The sequence below is a fragment of the Macaca nemestrina genome, chromosome 10 (genome assembly GCF_043159975.1).
Source record: "Macaca nemestrina isolate mMacNem1 chromosome 10, mMacNem.hap1, whole genome shotgun sequence".
NCBI classification, from domain to species: domain Eukaryota; kingdom Metazoa; phylum Chordata; class Mammalia; order Primates; family Cercopithecidae; genus Macaca; species Macaca nemestrina.
The window spans coordinates 57,720,212-57,740,848 of NC_092134.1; the positions used below are offsets into that span (position 1 = coordinate 57,720,212).

A 20,637-nucleotide genomic window follows, 5' to 3' on the forward strand; every position below is an offset into this window, starting at 1 on the left:
AGAAGGTGAATGAATTGAGCTGGGACATAAACTTCAGCTACCACTTTGGACTAATTAAGGGATAAGGCTAGTTTGAAACAGTGAAAATTCTAATTAAGGGACAGTTTTCAAAAAATATAATGTTAATTTCAAACATGAATAATTACCATCAACAATGGTTGAAAACAGGCAGAGGTCATCCCGGGCCTGCTCGGAAGAACAGGGAAAGCTGTTTCCAAATTTGCACATTGCTTGCAGAAACCATTGCTGAAGGGCTCGGACAACTTTGCATTCTTTACAAGGATGTCAACAGTAACATGGAGTTTCTTTTTGTGGCACCCAGAAGTTAGCTTCTTTGCTCCATTTATTCATTCATTCAACAGATATTTTTTTTTTGAGAAACTTTTAACTATCAGGATTTAGCACTGAACAAAAAAGAAAAGAATCTCATCCCTCATGGAGCTTTGGGAGAAACAGTCAATAAGCACATAAATAATTAAAATGCATAGCATGTCAGATGCTGTTCAGTGATATGGAGAAAATAAATTGAGTGTGAGGAGAATAAGGAATAGTGGGGGGGTGGTGGAGAGAGAGGGCAGGGTTGCAGTTTCAAATAGCATGGTTGGAATAGGCCTTTTGGAGAAAGTTATGTTTGAGTAAAAACCTGAAGGTTATTGGCATGAATTCACCTGAGACAATGAGTGTTCTGAGTGGAGGGAAGAGTCAGTGCAAAGGCCCCAAGGCAGGAACACATTGGGCAAGGACCAGAGGTAGCAAGAAAACTGGTGTGGATAGAGTAGAGTGAATAAGGAAGAGGGTAAGTAGGAGTTTTATGGATAAGAGAGGAAATAGGTAGAAATGGGGGAACCAGATTGCATAGGGCTGTCTAGGGGATTATAAAGACTTCATTGATGCTTTGGACTATGGAGGTATATGCATTAAGAAGTGTAGCTTATGAATTGTTCTAAGTTAAAAGTTAGATTTGGTCAAAGTCTTTAGCCTTTGGGTAGTCTCAATCATGTTAAGGTGTCTCCTAAAATAATAACTACTTAAATAGCAGGCGATGAGAATTGCTCTGAATGTCTAAAGTTACAGATTTCATTTCCAGTCAAAATTGCTAGTGAAAAGTAACCTAATTGACAAAGAATGCAATTGTCTCCCCAGAGAAAAGCAGCATTTAACTATGGGAATATTTAGAATTAGTATAAAAATTAGTATAAAAATGCTTAAAGGAATCAGAACCATAGTATTCGTATTATGTTTAGAATTTATGTATAATTAGTATTGTATATATCAATTTCAAATATGTAAGAGAATAATGGATTTTGGTGAATATTTCTAAGGTTATATATAGCACTGGAATATTAACATGATTTTAATTTCACCATATAAAGTTAATTTGATTTATCTGAGTTTCTTAAGTATTATGGAAGGGTCTGTCAATCAGAAATTTTAACTTAAAAGAAAATACAATATATTAAATTTATAAACAACGTTTGTCATATTGAAAGTGTTACCAAGTTTGTAAATGGAAACCAACCAGTATTATTCAAATCCCCATAACAAGCAGTTGTAAATATTTGCTAGATTTTTAAATTAGAGTAAGAAGTTGAACATAAAAGCTCAAGGAAGAATTCAATTTCAGCCTCTGTAACTGTAATAAAAGGTTATTAATAAAGTATCTTGAATAATATTTTCTGCACACAAAATTACCCTTAATTGTACCAGAATGTTTAAGTTTATCAGTAATCGTTTACTGTGTAGTTTCTAAAACTCCATTTTCTTGCATTGTTCCTTTCACTGCACTTTTTCTCACTCACACCTTCAGTTGCAGCATGTATTTTAATGAAATTACTATTTAGAAAAAAAAGATTTCATGTAGGATCCTGAAAAATTTCTGAGCGTGCCTAGAGGGAATTGTGCAGCGGTATTCATGCCGTCTTTCATGCCATTGGGTGGGCTTTCCTTTGTTAATAATTGTTCTTCTGGAAAACTGGAATGCAGCCCAGGCAGAACTAATTTACAAGATTACAAGTTATGCACATGTCTTCTGGAGCAATTGGTCTTCCATTATACACCTTATTTCCTAAAATTTATCATATAATAGCAAGAAATGTACCTTGTATGATAAAGAACAATATGTTCCAACTTGTGTCAGGCTAATGAGATATGAATTAAAGGATAATATTTATTCACCTGAATTAATTAGATAAGTATGTTGCTCCATTTGAGGGGAGGCATTTTTAAATAATCTCGAAAATTACATTATAATCTACACCTTGAATTTCTGTTTTTGGTACCCTTTGAAGCTCCTTGTGATGAATCACTCACTCTGTATACTTCTGGATCCCCAGCCATGTTTGGGTCAAACTTCAGAGCTTTTAGGATCTGACTTTAAAAGTAAAAACAGGCCCCTAGAGTTTGTTTGTTTACGCATATTTATTTTTTGTCCCCAAACATATTAAGCAAGAAAAGACTATAAAAATCTAGAAAAATTAGCTTAAATAATGCTTGAAGACTTAAAAATTTAGCTTTTATATTCATCTTCTTTTATTTTGCTGCTATTCCTTATATAATTCATCAGTTCATGATTTTTGACATTACATTGTTTTGTATGTGTGTGTGGTGGGGAGTTTTCTCTAATAGGAATACGTGTGTTTGCTAATATTTGGGGGGGAACCGGTGGAGATGGCAGCAAATGGAGAAATCACTACCTTAATGGATGCCAGTGAAATAAAACTCTGGGGAACTACATGTACAGCAATTATCAAATACTGTCAATTACTTGTTAGAACATTTTTCCAGGAAAAAAAGGTTCGATAAAACTGAATGTTTTTTGTAATTGGAGGCAAAAGCTTTGGTCTTTCCTAAGTTTTACCTAGACTTCTTCAAGATGGCTCCCTGGCACCATCAACATTTTCACCCCAAGAGAGGGCATCTCTTCTGCTCAAAGCCCTCTGAATCCTGTCCCTGTCCCAACCTCCTTTCCCAACTCAATAAGAGTTTTTCTCTCATAATTCCATGGGAACTTGTGCCTATCTCTATTTTGACACGTCATAATATGTCCATATTAAAATATTATTTATATTTCTTACTTCTCTACTAGATTAGATCCCTGAAGACAAGATATATTACACATATAACAGGATAAAAAGTATCAACAAGTGAAGCCTGTTGTGACAGGCTGTGTGGAATGGAGGAGAAGGCAATCAAGAGCTAAGATATTAAGGATAGAGCAACAGAAATGAGAGAGGGTTCAATTGGGGCAAAAATGTGAGATACTTCTAGAAGGTTCAGGGGGCCTGAATATAGCAAAGAACCAAGAAGCTTTATGAAAGTTTCCCAGGATCAGTCACGAATTTCTGTGAGCTATAGAAGAAAAGTTCACAATTTCTATTGATTTAAATGCAACACAATCCCAAGACTGGACTACCAAGGAATTACATCTTCATATGCCTCACACAGAGATCTTTGTTCCTGTTGTGCAAGATCTCAGTGCCTAGTGCAATGAATAGCTTATAGTAGATGCTCAATTAATACTATTGATTGAATGTTGGACTGAAAGCTTTGTGCCATTCTCTCCTTTGCATAGGCTTATTTTTGTTCCTTGGAGTGGATGTTCCCTTTATATTCTGAATATTCTGGCTTTGTAGTAAATATTAAGTGATAATTAACTGTTATTAACCATCTGTTCAAGAAATGTGTACAAATGATACTGAACTTGCTTAACAAGCAAAATTTTCACTTGATTTGGGGGCATTTAAAGTTCACATTTGTGTCAGCAGACCAAAGAGTTGGAAGTAATGCAAAAACTTTTTATTATTAGATAAAGTGTTTGATTAATAGGAGCCCAAATTGTGAATCCATGGATGTTAATTTCATGTTACTTTCCTTCTTACTATCTACACATTATTTAACATTTACCGCTATGATTCTCTTTCCTATATATTAGCAATTATTTTAGTGCTAGGAGGCAGGGGGAGAAAAAAATTATGCAGGCTAGTTGGTTGATGGTCCATGAAGTCAAGAGAGAATCTTTGGGGTAACAGACAACGTGAGGAGTATGTACTCTCTGGAAGCACTTCTGGAGGCTTTCTTTAATTTGGCACAAATAGGGCCATTCATCCTTCTTTAACTGCTCTGACCATGCCGGCTACTCTGATTCTCACAGCTAAAATAGCTCAGTGGGAAAAGAGGGGGTGGTGACAAGGGCACCACAAGTGGAAATGACATAAAGGAAAGAGATTACAGTGGGGGAGGGAGATATTGACTGGGTTATGTGAAGCTGGGAAGAGAGATATGGAAAATAAACATAGCTATCTTAGCCCTCCGCTCTATAATTATAAGAGTTAACCTCAATGCAAATGGTCAGCTCTCTATTTACCCACTAATCGCCTTCTATAATGGCCTCAAGGTCTCACCTTCACACTCCCAAGCTGTTCCCAGGCTACTGAGATAGGATGCAGACAGATTGATTGTGGAGAATTTGTGTCAGAGAGTATTCTGAAGTCAAATGCAAGTGATTTGAGATTTTTCTTTTGCTTTAAGTTGTCTCTTTTCCTCCTTTAGGGGTGGTTAATTAAACATTGGCTCCATGTTCCTGTTATAATATGAAAGTTTCCTTACTATTCTCACTTTGAATTCTCTAATTCGTAATCTCCCTGATACTTAAAGCTAAGGCTTGCAAAAAGTTTCAAAAGACTTCTGGCTTATTATTTTTCCCTAGCAACTTCTGGCATATTGCATTTGGTATTCCATCTTGAACTTTCAAAGAAATACTGTAATAAAAATCTATCATGAGAGATACTTACATAGCATCTCCAACATTCACAATTCTGAATATCATATTTTAATTTTTATTAAGAGCTCTTTTACTATACTTTATTTTAGATGCACCCTAAATTCCTTGGGACTTGAAGCTGACAGTAGATTGCTAGTTTGGGGGACAGGCACAGGAGCGCTTTAGAAAGCCATTAGATCTGAAATGTTGTAATGTGTTTACGGTGGAACTATAAATGGTCAATCAGTTAGGATAATTTAGATCTGTTTATTTTACACTGTGATCTGTGGAGCTAGTGTCCAAGGAGATCTTGGGGAAGGGGGTTGAGGCTCCTAAGAAAAGAACATTGGGCAGGGTTTGATGCCCACCACCCCGTGTCCACCCATGCCACAACTCCTGTTTTTATCTGTTTTCAAATGTTAGACTTTCATACAAATTTATTTTGAATAAAGTACCTCATGGCTTAACAAGTTGAAAGCCCCTGATATAAACGACTGGAGTTGCTTACCCAAATGGAAATTAGAATATTGTTGACAAAAGGTGAAAATTGAGGCAGAACGGCAAGTATAACAAATGTCTATTTCAGTTACGCATGACTTTTTGTTCCAAACAGCTATGTTTTCAATCAGCATTAAAAATCTAAGATAGTAACCTGTTTTTCTGTTCAAAGGTCTTAAAAAAAAAAAAAAGCAGAGTAAAAATAAAATGCTACATTAAAAGAACTAAATCAAAATATCAAAAACTGAAGTAAGCTTTAGTCATAATTTGGTTTTCTCTCTCTTTTTCCTTCCATTTTTCCCCTGGGTAAAACACCTGAAAGGCACATATCTGATGGGTTGAGGAGTATGAAAGCCTGATTGAGAAATTAACTATTTTATTACATAAGCCACAAAAGTATCTTCTTTTCTCAATCTTCCTGCTTTTTTCACACAAAGAAGAAACAGAAAAATGAATTTCAATAGTGACAGCACAAGTGTTTTTTTTCAGCAGTAACTTTCTCTCTCCCTTTTCAGCTCCCTCTCTTTGCTGGTCCTCTTGATCCTCCCAAAGACCTTGCCCAGGTTACCACTGGGATCAAGAAAATTAGGGAATCTTGCATAGAGGCGAGAAATGGCACATGGGTGTTCTACCCTATGGGATAATCTACATTAGTGTAGAGTGAAGGTGTCTTATGCCTCTTTGGAAAGAAAATTCCACAAGAGCAATAGGGAGACTGCAATCTGATGACAGCCTGCTCGGGCTTTCCCATTATTTGTAATATAAATTATCATATAAGCTAAACACTGGTAATTTTAAACTATTATCTGCCACTGTTTCTCAATTTCGTGCCTATGCCTGGGTATCAACCCTCTCTGGGTCTTTAATTTCAAACACTATGTCCTTGTATTTGGGTTTCTCCCCCAAATTATGAATGACTTTCTTCTTTGGGCCTGACCCAAAGTCAATTGTATTAAATGCCACGAAATAAAAATTTCTGGATACCAAAGAGAGAAATGAGTCAAATGGTTAAACATTAAGTTCCCTATTAAAAATAATTCTTATATCATTGTTATCAGTTTTGTATCTGAAGATGGGAAACTGTGTGTTGAAACCATACTGGGCACTGAGATGGTATTTTGATTCATGTTGGGGCACATAAACTAAAAGGACTGCCATAGCTTTCAGGTTAGCCTCTGCAAGAATATCTGGGGCATCTACTATAGCCCTGGAGGGAGAGTCTGCCCTTTTCACTGCATCCCAGATCTCTGAGAACAAATGTTGTGACTGATAATAAAATTCACCAGATCCTCTGCAGGAATAATTGTATTAGCCCATGTGTAGACAAGGGCACAACCAGACCCTTCAACAAAGGAATATACTTTATTATTTATTTTTAGTTTTTTGAGACAGAGTCTTGCTCTGTTGCCCAGGCTAGAGGGCAGTGGTGTGGTCTCAGCTCACTGCAACCTCCACTTCCTGGGTTCAAGCGATTCTCCTGCCTCAGCCTCCTGAGTAGCTGGGATTGCAGGTACCCACCACCATGCCAGGTATATACCACCATGTATTTTCTTTTTTCTTTTTTTTTTTGAGACGGAGTCTCGCTCTGTTGCCCAGGCTGGAGTGCAGTGGCCGGATCTCAGCTCACTGCAAGCTCCGCCTCCCGGGTTTACGCCATTCTCCTGCCTCAGCCTCCCAAGTAGCTGGGACTACAAGCGCCCACCACCTTGCCCGGCTAGTTTTTTTGTATTTTTTTAGTAGAGACGGGGTTTCACCATGTTAGCCAGGATGGTCTCGATCTCCTGACCTCGTGATCTGCCCATCTCGGCCTCCCAAAGTGCTGGGATTACAGGCTTGAGCCACCACGCCCAGCCCATGTATTTTCAGTGGAGATGGGGTTTCCCCATTTTGGCAGGCTGGTCTCAAACTCCTTATCTTAAATGATCCGCCCACCTCGACCTCCCCAAGTGTTGGGATTACAGGCGTGAGCCACAGCGCCCGGCCAAAGGGATATTCTTTAAATAGCTTAGTAAGACATGATTCCATCAGTGATGATGGACTCTCTGAAACAAAAGTGTGAAATTTTCATATATTACAGAACAGTGTTATCCAATGGACATGTAAAGTGTAAAATTTTAAATTTTCATGGTGCCATATTTTTTAAAAAGTTAGAAAACAGATGAATTATGTTGTTAATATATTTAACTATTATGTAAAAATAATATAATATAAATTGTATCATTTCAGCATATAATCAATATAAAACTTATTAATGAGTTTTTCCCCTCCAAACTAAATATTCAAAATCTGTTGTATTTTATTCTTACAGCCAGTCTCAATTTGGACTAGCCAACCTTCAAGGGCTCAATAGCCACATGTCACTAGTGGCAATTAGTTGCTAGTCTCGGATGGTGGAATTATAGAATCTCCTGAGATTGAATATACAGAAATTATTACATCTCAAGATTAAGTAATCTTTAGCATGTCTTGCTTAGGAATAATGGTCACAAATTTATTATTCTGTTCTCAAAAGAAGTCATTAAATGTCAGGTTGATAGGACATTCAAGCTTCAAAGTTGAGCGGGGAAGTACAGATTTTCCCATAGATCTCCTATAACTTATTTTGAGGCTTTGTTGATATTATTTTTGCTTTGCTTTGTCTTGGGTTTTAAACCAAGTTGATATCCAAACTACGTACTTAGCTTTTTTTTTTTTCTTCTAAAATGAGACAGCCTTACCTAAGTAATTTCAACTAATTTTTAAAAATGGACTGTAATTAATTTTTTTTAGAACTGTGCTCCTGTTTTCTTAGACGTCATTAAAGAAACTGCTGTGGGAGATGAGAAAGAGCATGTCTATTTCTATTCCAGAAATATTTTACTTGTTAACCTCATGGTTGATAAAATTATGTTCAATTAGTCAGAATGTAAGCTGCATGAAACCATGTGATAAATTGTTCCTCAACTAGAAAGTTGGTTCACCTCCTTATTAACTTGCTTATTTTCCTTCTTTTTCTTATAGCCATCCTTCTTGATAGATTTTTTTTATGGGTGTCATAAAATCAATTTTGCATTTTAATTTTTACCATAGTAATAAGCTCTTGGAAACACACATACACACATACACACACATTTAGATAATACACTGTAGTACAAAAATTTTGTTAAATAACTGTTTTCATTTTTATTTCTAAATCTCAGTTTATACCAGAGAGTAACCACTGAATAGTACCTAAATGGAAGTTAACAATGGTTATGAAAATATAAATTACCTTTACTATAATTATTTTGCCTTTTGGAAATGTGTAATAAGATTATGGAGAATTTATTATCCAACATTGATACATGACACCTGTCAGAGATGCCTGTCATTGGTAGCTGCCTGGATTAATTTTATATTGCTGCATAACACATTACCACAAGCTTATTGGCTTAAAACTTAGCTTATTATCTCATAGCTTTGTTGGTTGGAATTCTGGGCAGAATATAACTAGGTTCTCTGTTCAGGGTCCTGTAAGGCTAAAATTAAGGTGTCAGCTGGGGCTGGGGTCTTATCTGAGGCTTAGGACCCTCTTCCAAGCTCATGGGGTCATTGGCAGAATTTGTTTCCCTGCAGCTGTCGAACTTGTGGACTTTGTGTCTTTAAGACCAGCAGGAAAATTCTCTTATGCTTCAAATCTCCTCTCAGTAAGGGCACATTCCCTTCTAAGGGTTCATCTGGTGAGGTCAAGCCCACCAAGGATAATCACCCTTTCAATTAAATCAAAGTAAACTATTTGGGGCCCTTAATTACATCTACAAAATCCCTGTTGCCATATAACTAATCTTGGGTATAACACCGGAGAGTGGAGATAGTGGAAGATCTTAGAATTTTGCCTACCAGATTTTCCACATGCCTTGAACACCCTCTATTCATTTGATACGTCTCCACATTGTGAGCTCCATTTTCCAAGGGTAGTTTGAAAAGAAAAAAAAAAAAGGTCTGCATTCTCAGACTCCCTTGTGGCTAAGCTGCAGATGTGTAACTATGGTTTTATAAGTTAGAGGCACAAGTGAGACTTAACTGTGGAGGTGAACTGTAGCAAGAAACAGATTGGGGATGATTCATGCCTTTTGCTAATGTGGGGGTGGTGGTGGCCGTGGTAACTTCCTGCTCAGGCCAGTTCTTCGGTGTGGTTCTGAGGAATGGTTCCTGAGGGGGTAATCTTGAGACTATTCCTCAGCCCACCCAACAGTTCTCTGAGCTGTCTAATATCTTTCAGTAAATTCATTTATCTACCTACGCTAGCCACAGTAGCACCACAGTAGATTGCGGTGCTTACAAAATAGCCCCGACGGATACGACTCCTGAAATTCCTTGTATATACTTCATGACTCTGGAGGAAATAATGTCTTTCTAATAAGATGATATTCAATTAAAGCATTTTCCCTGCTTAGAGAAAATGGCTGTGGTTTATTAAAGAAGCATTTGATATCTATTCCTTCTCTACTATTATCTTATTTGCATTTTCTGGAACATGATTAGTTATAATGTACCTATAAGTTTTCATAAAACCACCATGAAAATAATTATGACTGAATTATATGCATTCCATAAATATCATCTAGTTATCTCCTCATTTCCTATTACCTCCTTTCCCTCAATTGCAACAATACTGTTAAGATATAAATAAATCATTAATACTTGATTTTCAGATATATGCTCTTGCTGTTGAGCTTGAGATATTAAATAAATCTCAGTTCACTATAGTTTACCTTGAAATGTTCCTCCCATTAAGGCATTTGACTGTTTTGGTTATTGTTGACTGATAACAACAAGTTAATTGTTCATGCTGAATAATCGTGTGAAACTCTTTTCTACATAATTTTCAAAATTCTAAACAAGTTGCATTTTTACTACTCTTGTCATTTTTTTCTTTAGGTTTATGTTGTATGACTAATTACATTCTAAATTCCAGGAGAAAAGGTATGAATACCTGCAGAATATTTTGTAAATAAACATTGATTAGGCAGAAAATGCCATGTTTTCTTTCATATGATTTCAAACTGATTGTATTTTTCTATTTTTATTTTATGTCTACCATAGTAACATTTTTAATCAGTATCATAGACCCAAACTTCCTTTTTATGGAAAATAACCTATTCCTAATGATAAATAATCTTGTCTTTAAACACACACACACACACACACACACACAACACACTCATTATTAAATATTTTGTACCTGAAATAGTCAGTCTATGATTCAGTGCTTAAATTGTTTAATAAATGATAAAATATTTTGCAGATTGGCCTCAATATAAGGTGAATAGTGATTTTTCAATGATCTTTTGTTCAGCTCTAGTGTTTCCTTCATACCACCAAACTCACACTCTGCGTATACCTAGATTTGCATCCTGCTGCTCCTGCTAACTTGCTGAGTGGCAGTGTTGCCTAGTGGTTACTCTTTTGGCTTTTTGTTTCCTCATCTCTAAAATTAGGCAGCAGATTCTATGATTCTAAAATTTATCTACAAGTGGCTATTATTTATGTAAAGTAGTATGAGTAGCTTTATTAAGGACATCATTTTTATCATGATATCATTTATCACTAGTTTTTCAAATGTAGTTCCTGCTGAGAGTCTCTACTATTGTGTTTTCTTCTGTCTTATTTTATACTCAGGAAACATTTTAACTAGTGTATATTTATGTATGTGTGTGCATATGTGTACTTTTAGTGCTTTCCTTGTGGAGCTGTGTGAGAGACGTCATCGAGGCGATCTTAGGGTTAACGAAAGTTGTTTAATACAATTACTATATTTTACAAGTGATCAATTTCATTTAACAAAGTGCCAGTGAACTCACAGGGTTTGCACCATTTTTTAACCAGCTCCAGTCACTAGCCAATTCATAAAAATAAGAATGTATCTCTGGAATGGGGAGATAAATTTATTTTACCTAAATGTTCCATTGGATGAATGTTTCTTGTTCCCAAAAAACATTTTTTTGGATACTTTAATGATTGCCAAATATTCTTTTAAATTTTCAATTCCAGATTGTTAGTGGGACATTCCATTGACAGGGCTAATTGTCAGTGGGTTCTGAACTATAACAAAGAAGTATTCTTAAGCTTGGTATTTCCTGGACCTTTAAAAATCCAGGATTGTTTATAAGGTAGTATCAATTAGGATTTGTTGGTGGTGAGAAGCAGAAATTAACTTTTTACTAAATAAATTGAACTTATTAGAAAGATCAAATAGCTCAGAGAAGTAAAAGAAAAGCTTTACGAGCCAGGCTGGTTTGGGCGCAGTGGCTCACACCTGTAATCCCAGCACTTTCAGAGGCCACGGTGGGATGATCGCTTGAGGTCAGGAGTTTGAGACCAGTCTGGCCAGCATAGTGAAACCCTATCTCTACTAAAAATACAAAAGTTAACCAGGTGTGATGGCGTGTGCCTGTACTCCCAGCTATTCTGGAGGAGAATCGCTTGAACCTGGTGGGCGGAGAAGTTACAAGATGGAAGGAATAAGGGTCTTTGAGTCCTCTGAACTACTTGAAGGAGAATAGCCACACTAGAAATACTCATTGGACCTTTATGTGAGCAAGAAATCGTTAAAAAAAATTTTTTTTGAGGAAATTGAAATTTTGGTACTAGATATTAAGCCTTACCTTAACTCATACACCCACTAAGATTGTGTGAAGTTGGGGGAGAAGGAGCTCCTCTGGAAATATGAAGGTGTCATTGCCATAAGAAAGAAAATAAGTGATGGGCAGGCAAGAACAACGGCCATCCACCACAGCAGCCCCTGTAATGATCCCTGTAATGGACACCTTATTTGCATATCAATTTATAAGCCATTAATGGGGGCTGTGGTAGTCTGAGTAATGGCCTCCCAAAGACGTCCATGTCCTAATCCCAGAAGCCTATAAATATATTACCTTACATGGCAAAGGGGAATTAAGGCAGCAAATAAAATTAAGGTTGCTAATCAGATGATCTTAAAATAAGGAGATTGGTCTGGACTATCTAGGTGATATGTAATTAGAAGGGACCTTAAAAATGGAAGAGAGAGGCAAATGAGGAGGTCAGAGTGATTGCAAGTGGGAAGGACTTCCCTCGCCTATTCTAGTTTTGAAAATAGAAAGAAGCCAGCTTCAAGCCAAGAAATGTGCATGGTCTCTAGAAGTTGGAAAAGGCAAGGAAATAGATCCTACCTAGACCCCACAGAAAGGAATGCAACAATGCAGTCCTGCTGGTGTCTTGATTTTTGCTGGTGTCTTGATTTTAACTGATGCCTTGATTTTAGCCAATATCTTGATTTTTAACCTGATGAGACCTGTCAGACTTCTGGTTTGCAGAGCATAAGATGATAAATTTATATTGTTCTAAGCCATTATGTTTGTGACAATTTGTTACAGCAGTAATAGGAAACAAATACAGGGACCTAGGCATTTGACTTTAGTTAATGGGGATATGCCAATAAAGACATCTCCCCTTTCTTAAGAGGAGAGAGTCAAAAAAAATAAACAATTTCAAAGTGCACTTAATTGAAGGGTGGAAGTGTGTGTGTGTGTGTGTGTGTGCGTGTGTGTGTGTGGTGGGGTGCGGGGAATGTTGGAAGTAAGAAAATCAGGGAGAGCAAAAAGATTTCCAGGAGGAAGAGTGGTCTACATAAAAGCCCAGAAGTAAAAGAGAACTGTAAAAATTTATGTAAGTCATTCTAATTAACAAGAAGACAGAATTTGAGACTGATGATGCTTGAGAGTTGAACAGGGCTAAGATCATGAAGGGTCTGGTAAATCCACCAGCAGCTTAGACTTTCTACAGATGACAATAGGGAGTCCTTAAAGGGTTAGAAAATGAACAGACATGGCTAGATCCACTCTACATGGAGTCTGATTTCAATGTGAATGATGTATTAAAAGGGGATGGATCTGGAAGCAGAAAGGCCAATCAGGAGTTTGCCACAGAGCCTTGGGCAAGTGATGGTAGGAATCTGGCATAGCACAATGATAGTAAGAGTGAAAAGTAGATGGATTTCAGAAATACAGAGTAGAGCCTATGGACTAGATAGTTGCCTTTGGCTTGGGCAACAGTGTGAAAGGTGATGTGATTCATCCAGCTAGAAATACAAGATGAGAAGGAGATAGGTGTAAGGAGAAAGAGTGGGGAAATAACGTGTTTATGGTTTTACTTTATCATTGTCATCATCATCATCATTGTAACAATACTTACAACAGTACAATATCAGCTGAAATTATGCTATCATGTATGTATCTATTTATGTGGTCACTGTCAGCAAACTTCACAAGGGCAAAGGACATCATCTTATTCACTAGAACCTGGGAACGCTGCACACAAGTTCCTTCACCCATTAACATTAGAGGTTCTATTTTGTACCCAAGTACAACTGAGACCTCTCTGAGAATTGCCTGGTGGTTAGCTGGGGCAGGGAGAGCTCATGGCGCTCAGGAGATGAGAGAAGGCTTACTCACACTCAGCAGGAAGAAGGTCATTCCGTGGTCATAACTTAGTAAACTTCAAAGATGCTATTTGAAAAGGTTGCTGATGGAATACATTTTAAAAGGATTACTGTATGTATGCAGTAAAACATGAAGGGGATGTTTTGTTGATTTCAACTTTTTTCTCAAACCACTGAAAAGCAGCATTGTCTCGTATGGAAGGGCTGAATTTTCTCATCAATCTCTAGTGCCTAGAACAATGCCTGGAACGTGGTTGGTGCTCAAGCGATATTTGTTTATTTTTGTGTGAGCTAGGCACTGTTCTAAGGACACAAATTCTTACAGCACTATTTTGAGGTTTTAATTATTCCGACTTTAAGAATGAGAAAACAGGCTGAGAAATCCCACAATTCAAACTCAGATCTGTCTGGCTAAAAAGCCTATTATTTTAATCATTCTATTACTGAATTTGTGGGATGTGTGGAACATCCAAGTGCTAATATCTAGTAGACAGTTGAAAATATGGGTCTGAGTTCAAGACAAAAATCTAGCCTATAGATACACTTTTCAAAACCATTAGCATTTAAATGTCATTTGACACTAAGTGGGTAAAATAATGTTACCGAGGCAGTGACTTTCAGACGTATTGACTATAGTCAGGACTAGATTTTTTTTTAATTATTTTTTTTTTTTTGCAGACACCTACTAAACACACAGACACACACAGACACACAGGTCTCCTTTTACAATACTTATACCTATTAAATGTGATAAATTCTGTTGTTTTCTATTCCATTTTCTTCTATGCAATTTGATTTCGTTTAAAAATGCTACTTGCAAACCATGAGACTGATGACATGAGCCATCAGTAGGTTGTCCTCTGCAGTTTGGAAAGCACTGCCTTTGGTAATTTGTAGTAAAGAAGCCATGAACTGGCAACCCACCGGCCATTTCTGGCATGGAGATGTATTCTCTTTGGCATGCTATTTCTGGCATGTAGATGTGTTATCCTCGAGCAGATTTTTAAACATCAGAGATTTCAAATGAAAGCCTGAATTTCAGATTGTCTTGATAAATGGAAAAAAATATTGCTAATAGTTATATTACCTATTGGCTGACATTGGCTGAAGCTGAGAAACAGCTGCTTCCTGTTTTCCATAGACACATGTACTCCTTCTTATCTTTCTTATCTCCCTGACATTGAATACCAGTTACCATTTAAGATTATGCTTGTATTTATTTTCTGTTGTTGTTGTGGTTGTTGTTTTTCTAAGACAAAAGGTATTTCTTTACTATATCAAAGATGGAAAAACTAAAGAGTAAGAGAGCCACATAATTTTTCTTTCCTACCACCTGCTTCATTTATTCATGTTATCTACAGATCTCTGTTATCACTTGGGTTTGTGAGTCACAGTCTAGAGTGTTAAAAGAGAGAGCCAAAGACAGGAGGCTGGTAATAAACAGAAGAAAAGGGAGAAAAAAGAGTCCTAGAAAAATACGAAGAAGGAATTACCAGAGGGTTTAAGAGAAAATCCATAAGAATAGGACACCAGGAGTTAAGAGCAGCCAGTTTAGGCTTTATGGTATTTTTAATGTCAAAGGCATTTGTTGATCTACTTGACAAAAACTGTCAAAGGAGATTCTCTTCTCTTTAGATAATTCAACTCAGTATCTCACCCCCAAAGGCAGGAAGATACAAAAATAAAGGATTTTAGCAATGGGGACCTGTATTAGTGTGCTAGGGTTTAATAAAAATATTATCATGTCACACTAATAAAAATATTATCATCTTACACTTTATGTTAGAGGATGAAGATGTTGAATGCAGTTAGCCAGATATTATTTTGGTGATGGTTTTTTGATTGAGTGAGAAAATGGTTCTTGCACATGCACTGCTCTTTGAAATAGTTTTCATGAGACAGAGGTGGTAGTGGAAGCCCTTGACTCAGCGTGGATTGGGACTGAGCATTTTCACATAACTTTAGCCATCCATTTGAGTGTCTCAAATTACCCTACCAATGGATCCAGGAGCCTGGTACTATTACTGAGGTCAGAATTGTGACATGACAATATTTTTATTAAGCCTTAAGTCTGTACTAGCATTGGCTACCATCGTGGCATATCATTGAAGTGGGTATATGCCTTGGTCTGTTTGGGCTGCTGTAACAAAATACTATCAACTAGGTGGCTTATAGAAAGTAGACCTTTATTTCTCACAGTTCTGGAGTTTGGGAAGCCCAAGATGAAGGTGAAGGCATGGGGAGATTTGGTGTCTGGTGAGGACCCGCTTCTAGTTTATAGATGACACCTTCTCCCTGTGTCCTCACATGGTGGAAAGTACCAAGGGTCTCTCTTGAGCCATTTTTTTTTTTTTTTTTTTTTTTTTTTTTGAGATGGAGTCTTGCTCTTGTCACCCAGGCTGGAGTGCAATGGCATGATCTTGGCTCACTGCAACCTCCGCCTCCCAAGTTCAAGTGATTCTCCTGCATCAGCCTCCTGAGTAGCTGGGATTACAGACACCCACCATCATGCCCAGCTAATTTTTGTATTTTTAGTAAAGACGGGGTTTCACCATGTTGGCCAGTCTGGTCTTGAACTCCTGACCTCAGGTGATCCACCTTGGACCTTTTTTATAAGGGCACTAATTTGGTCCATGAGTGTTCCATCCTCCTGATCTAATCACTTCACAAAGGTTCTACCTCTTAATCTCATCACTTGTGGGTTAGAATTTCAGCATAAAAATTTGGGGGGATAGGGATCACAAACACTCAGATCATAATAGCATATAAGATGAGTTGAAGTCCTAGGAAAGAGGCTTTGAGAGAAGGAGTTAGTTTGCATAGGGAAATCATTTATAATCAGTATTGACCGAGGGTACTCCTTATAGTGGCTGGAATAATATGTCATTTGAATAAACTGGTGGTCTTCAATTTAGATTGCACCACCAAAGAATCAAAAGTTGCTCAAGAATTAACAACTGAATATCACATGAGACAATTTGAAGGAGGGAAACAAAATAAGCTCTGCTATAATTTTCAAAAAACGATTAAATTTTTAACACAAAAATAATTTCAAAAAGGATTTTCACCTTACCATTAGTCTTTTTCATTTAATAATAAAGGAAGGAGAAGAAACAAAAAGAAAAGATGGACTATTTTTGCCTAAACGTCATTCTTAGAAGCAGAGAAGTGTTTGCTTTTCTTCTGTTCCTTCAAATCCTAAGAGAGCAGTACAAGCTGGAGCTTCTCTGCCTTTTCATCTGCCAGGAAATAGCACACAAAGGCAAGGCTTCTCTTAGCAGGGCAGAAACATTTGTTTTCTTTTTTTCTATTCCTTGTTGAGCTGAGCCCTTAAATAGAAATCTACCCACTGTGCTTCTATTGTGTTGTGAGCACCGTGACTTCTGTTTATTCTTTATAGATCACATTTTCCATGTTTTACCATGTTAGCAAGTTAAAATGAATACATATTTTGAAGTGTTCACAAGTGGAAAATTTATAATTCTTTGGTTGTGACTAAAGGTTGAGTTGCTAAAATATCATAAAGGGAAATTTGCCTAGAATTAATATATGTAAAATACTCTGTGTTAAGTAGCCAGCCATAGCACACAAACTAATCAAATCTCCAGACCTGAGATTTTACAATAATTAAGATAATACTTATAGGTAATATATATTATAATGAGAATTTTATTTTTCTATGGAAGATTAGTCAAGTAATAGGAAAAAATTGCCAACATGACATGTAGGGCAAAAATGACTTATTAGTATCTGTCAGTCTAAACAGGGTCACTTTCCTACCTCAAAGTCATCTATCAAATAAATCCTTCTTCCCCCATGGAGGGAGATCAACTAGTTTAGCTGAGGTCTCTCCAATGTGAAGCAGCCAGCCAAGAGAAAAGGAGAGGATTCAGAAGCTAAGAGATACTTTACTTAGTCAAGTTGGCAGGAGAAGACACAATGAGAGAATGAGGAGCTATGCATGTTTAGGGAACTGGGAAAGAAATAAACAAATAGTAGCAGCTGTTGTCTGGATGTGTCCCCTCCAAAATTTGGGTGTTGAAACATAATGGCCAATATAATGGTGTTAAGGGGCCTTTAAGAGGTGATTAGGTCAACGAGGGTTCCTTCTCTTGTGAATGGGATTAAGGCCCTTATAAAAGAGGCGTCATTAATGCTTTGGCTCCCTCACCCTTCTGCCTTCTACCATGTGAGGACAACACATTCCTCCCCTTGAAGGATGCAGCACCAGGTGCCATCTTGGAAAGAGAGAGCAGTGCTCACCAGATGACCAAACCTGTTGACACCTTGATCTTGGACTTCCTAGCTTCCTGCACTGTGAAAATAAATGCCTGTTTTTCACAAATTAGCCAATCTCAAGTATTTTTGTTACAGCAGCACAAAACTAAGAGAGTAGCTCTTGTGATTAGAATGGATGTGGCTTTCAATTGCAATAGGGTCTTACTACTTACATAACAATACTATTGATATTTTATATGTATTTTGCATACCTTTCATTTGAGACCTATTCATGAATTATCCTATATGATCCTCAGAAAAACTTGGTGAGGAAGTAATAGAGGGCTCTATTAATAATAATAACTTGGTTATTATTCTCATTTTACAGGTAAAGAAACCAAGACTTAGAGACCTGTCCATAGTCGTTTAGTGAGGGAATGCAACATCTGGGTCTAGGGTCCAAATCTATCTCTGCTGTGAAGAGGAACTCATACAGGAGATCTACTTGATTACAAATTCTTGGCCCTGAAGTGGAGGTAAGTCTTTTTATCAGCCTTTCAAAGCTGCCTATAGATACCTAGGCATCTATAGGATTTTACAGAGATCATTAGGATTTTATAGAGCTCTTCATATTTTATGGGGCTAATTTTAGCCAATCTTGAGATTGTGGTTATGTTTCTGTAACTATTGATTAACTCAGGAAATATCATAGATTATAAGATATTTAACTATATGTTAAATTATAAGATATTTAATATATGATTGTTGAATAAATGAAAAGATCTGTGATGAGCATAGCAAGATCAATGTATTTCTAGGTCATAGCTAATGATAAAATATATAAAGCATTGATTTGCTTTTCACATTTTATGATTTTATAGTGACAAGACCTATTTTTTATTACAAAAGCCTCAAAGGCCAGAAGCTTTTTTTTTTTTTTTTTTTTTTTTAAATAATTTAACCTCAAGTAGGGTTGTGGACATGTGGCCAAGATTGTTGCTGCAGGAAACTTAAGCATAGAGAAAAGGAAATAAAGAAGCAAGGACAGTGAGAGTTCAGTCTAGTGGTGAGAGCACCAGCATCCAGCAACAGCTATGGTGGTGGCAACAGTAGTAGGGTGTCTGGTGGCCACAACTAGCAGGGCTAAAGGCAGCATTGTTCTAGCCAGACTTTTCCTCTGTGTCATTTCAGTTGTGGTTCTGGCCTTCTAAGGGCTTTGTTCCTCCCCATTTTCCAAGGCTCTTTCTCTAGTTATTCTGGCTATTCTGTGAGCCACCTGATATTCTTCTGTTTTAGTTAGGATTCTACAGAGAAATAACCAATAGGACCTGCATATATAAAGAGATTCAATATTTGGCATAGGGCATTGGCTTACATGACTACGGAGTCTGTAAAGTCTCAAGATCTGCAGGGCAAGTGGACAAGCTGGAGACCTGGGAGATCCCATGATATAGTTCCAGTCTGAAGCCTGGCAGGCTGGGGACCCAGGAAGAACCAATATTTCAGTTCAAGTTTCAAAAAAAGGAAAAAAGCCAATATCCAGTTCAAATGCAGTCAGGAAAGCAGAATTTTATCTTACTCCAGGGAGGTCAGCCTTTCATTCTATTCAGACCTTTCATCAACCAATTGAATGGTTGCCCATAGAAATTGAGGGGGAGCAATCTGTTTTACTCAGTCTACCAATTTAAATGTTAACCTCATCCAAAACCACAATTACAGAAATACGCAGAATAATGTTTGGCCCAATATCTTGGCACTCAGTAACCCAATCAAGTTGACACATAGAATTAAACATGCTTTTCAATAGGTACTTTTCCGCTCCAATTCACTGGAGTTAGTTTCTGTTGCTTGTAAATAAGAAAACTTCAGTTGATTAGTTGCACAGATGAATGTTTATATAAAAAATATTTACAAACCAAACAGTATGTGTTAGTCACTATCCTAGATGTCAAGAATACTGCAGTGAACACAATCAACAGGATATTTGCCTTTATGCAGATGAAATTTTTAGTGAAGAGTAGAAAACAATAAACAAGAAAATAAATGAATAAAATAATGCCAGCTGGTAATAAGTGGTATGGAAACAACGACAGGCCTACAGAAAGTAACAGGGAGCAGGGGTGTTCCACGTTGGATTAGAAAGTTAGAAGATCTCTCTGAAAAGATATTTGAGCCAAGACCTGAATGCAAAAAAGAAGGCAGATGTGTTAAAGTCTAGGAGCAAGGCATTCCTGGCAGAGAGAATAGCAAGGCCAAGTTCTTGCAGTGGGAATGAACTTGGTGTGATTGAACAACAGTAAAAAGGAGAGTATAGTTACAGCCCAGTGAGGAAAGGGTTAATAGTGCCAGATGAAGTCAGATGTGGAAGAGGTTCAGATTTTATATTAATTACAATTGGTTGCCATTTGAGTGTTTTAACTAAGGAAGGAAGAGAAGCTGATTTGCATTTTATAAAGATGGCTCCCGAGCTCTGTGGAGAATGAATCATAAAATGACCAGAGTGCAAGCCTGCAGATCTGTTGGGTTCCTGTTACAGGAGTCCAGGTGAGAAAGGACAAACAAAGGATATTTTTTCAGGGCCTCTAAGTTGTGCTAGATGGAGAAGTTCAGCAGAGACGAAGTGAAGAAAGCATATGCCTTGAGCTGCTTATCTTAGAAAAACAGTTTATATTAATCAAAGGCACCATGAGCCAGGGCCACCATGTAAATGCTTGAATAAACA

At 37.1% G+C, this 20,637-nt stretch overlaps 1 protein-coding gene and 1 long non-coding RNA gene across 19 annotated transcripts in view; one reads left to right on the forward strand and one right to left on the reverse strand.

Annotated features, from left to right (window-relative positions):
- Positions 1 to 20,637, forward strand: part of LOC105473335 (KRR1 small subunit processome component homolog) — a 443,099-nt gene that overhangs the window by 295,465 nt on the left and 126,997 nt on the right. For all 17 annotated transcript variants that reach the window (XM_071071409.1, XM_071071427.1, XM_071071414.1 and 14 more), the window contains one exon: positions 18,304 to 18,451. The gene's annotated coding sequence lies outside the window, so the exon portion shown is untranslated. The remainder of the gene's footprint in view (positions 1 to 18,303; positions 18,452 to 20,637) is intronic.
- LOC105473336 (uncharacterized) overlaps positions 1 to 20,637 on the reverse strand; it is a 126,290-nt gene that overhangs the window by 53,572 nt on the left and 52,081 nt on the right. The window lies entirely within an intron of this gene.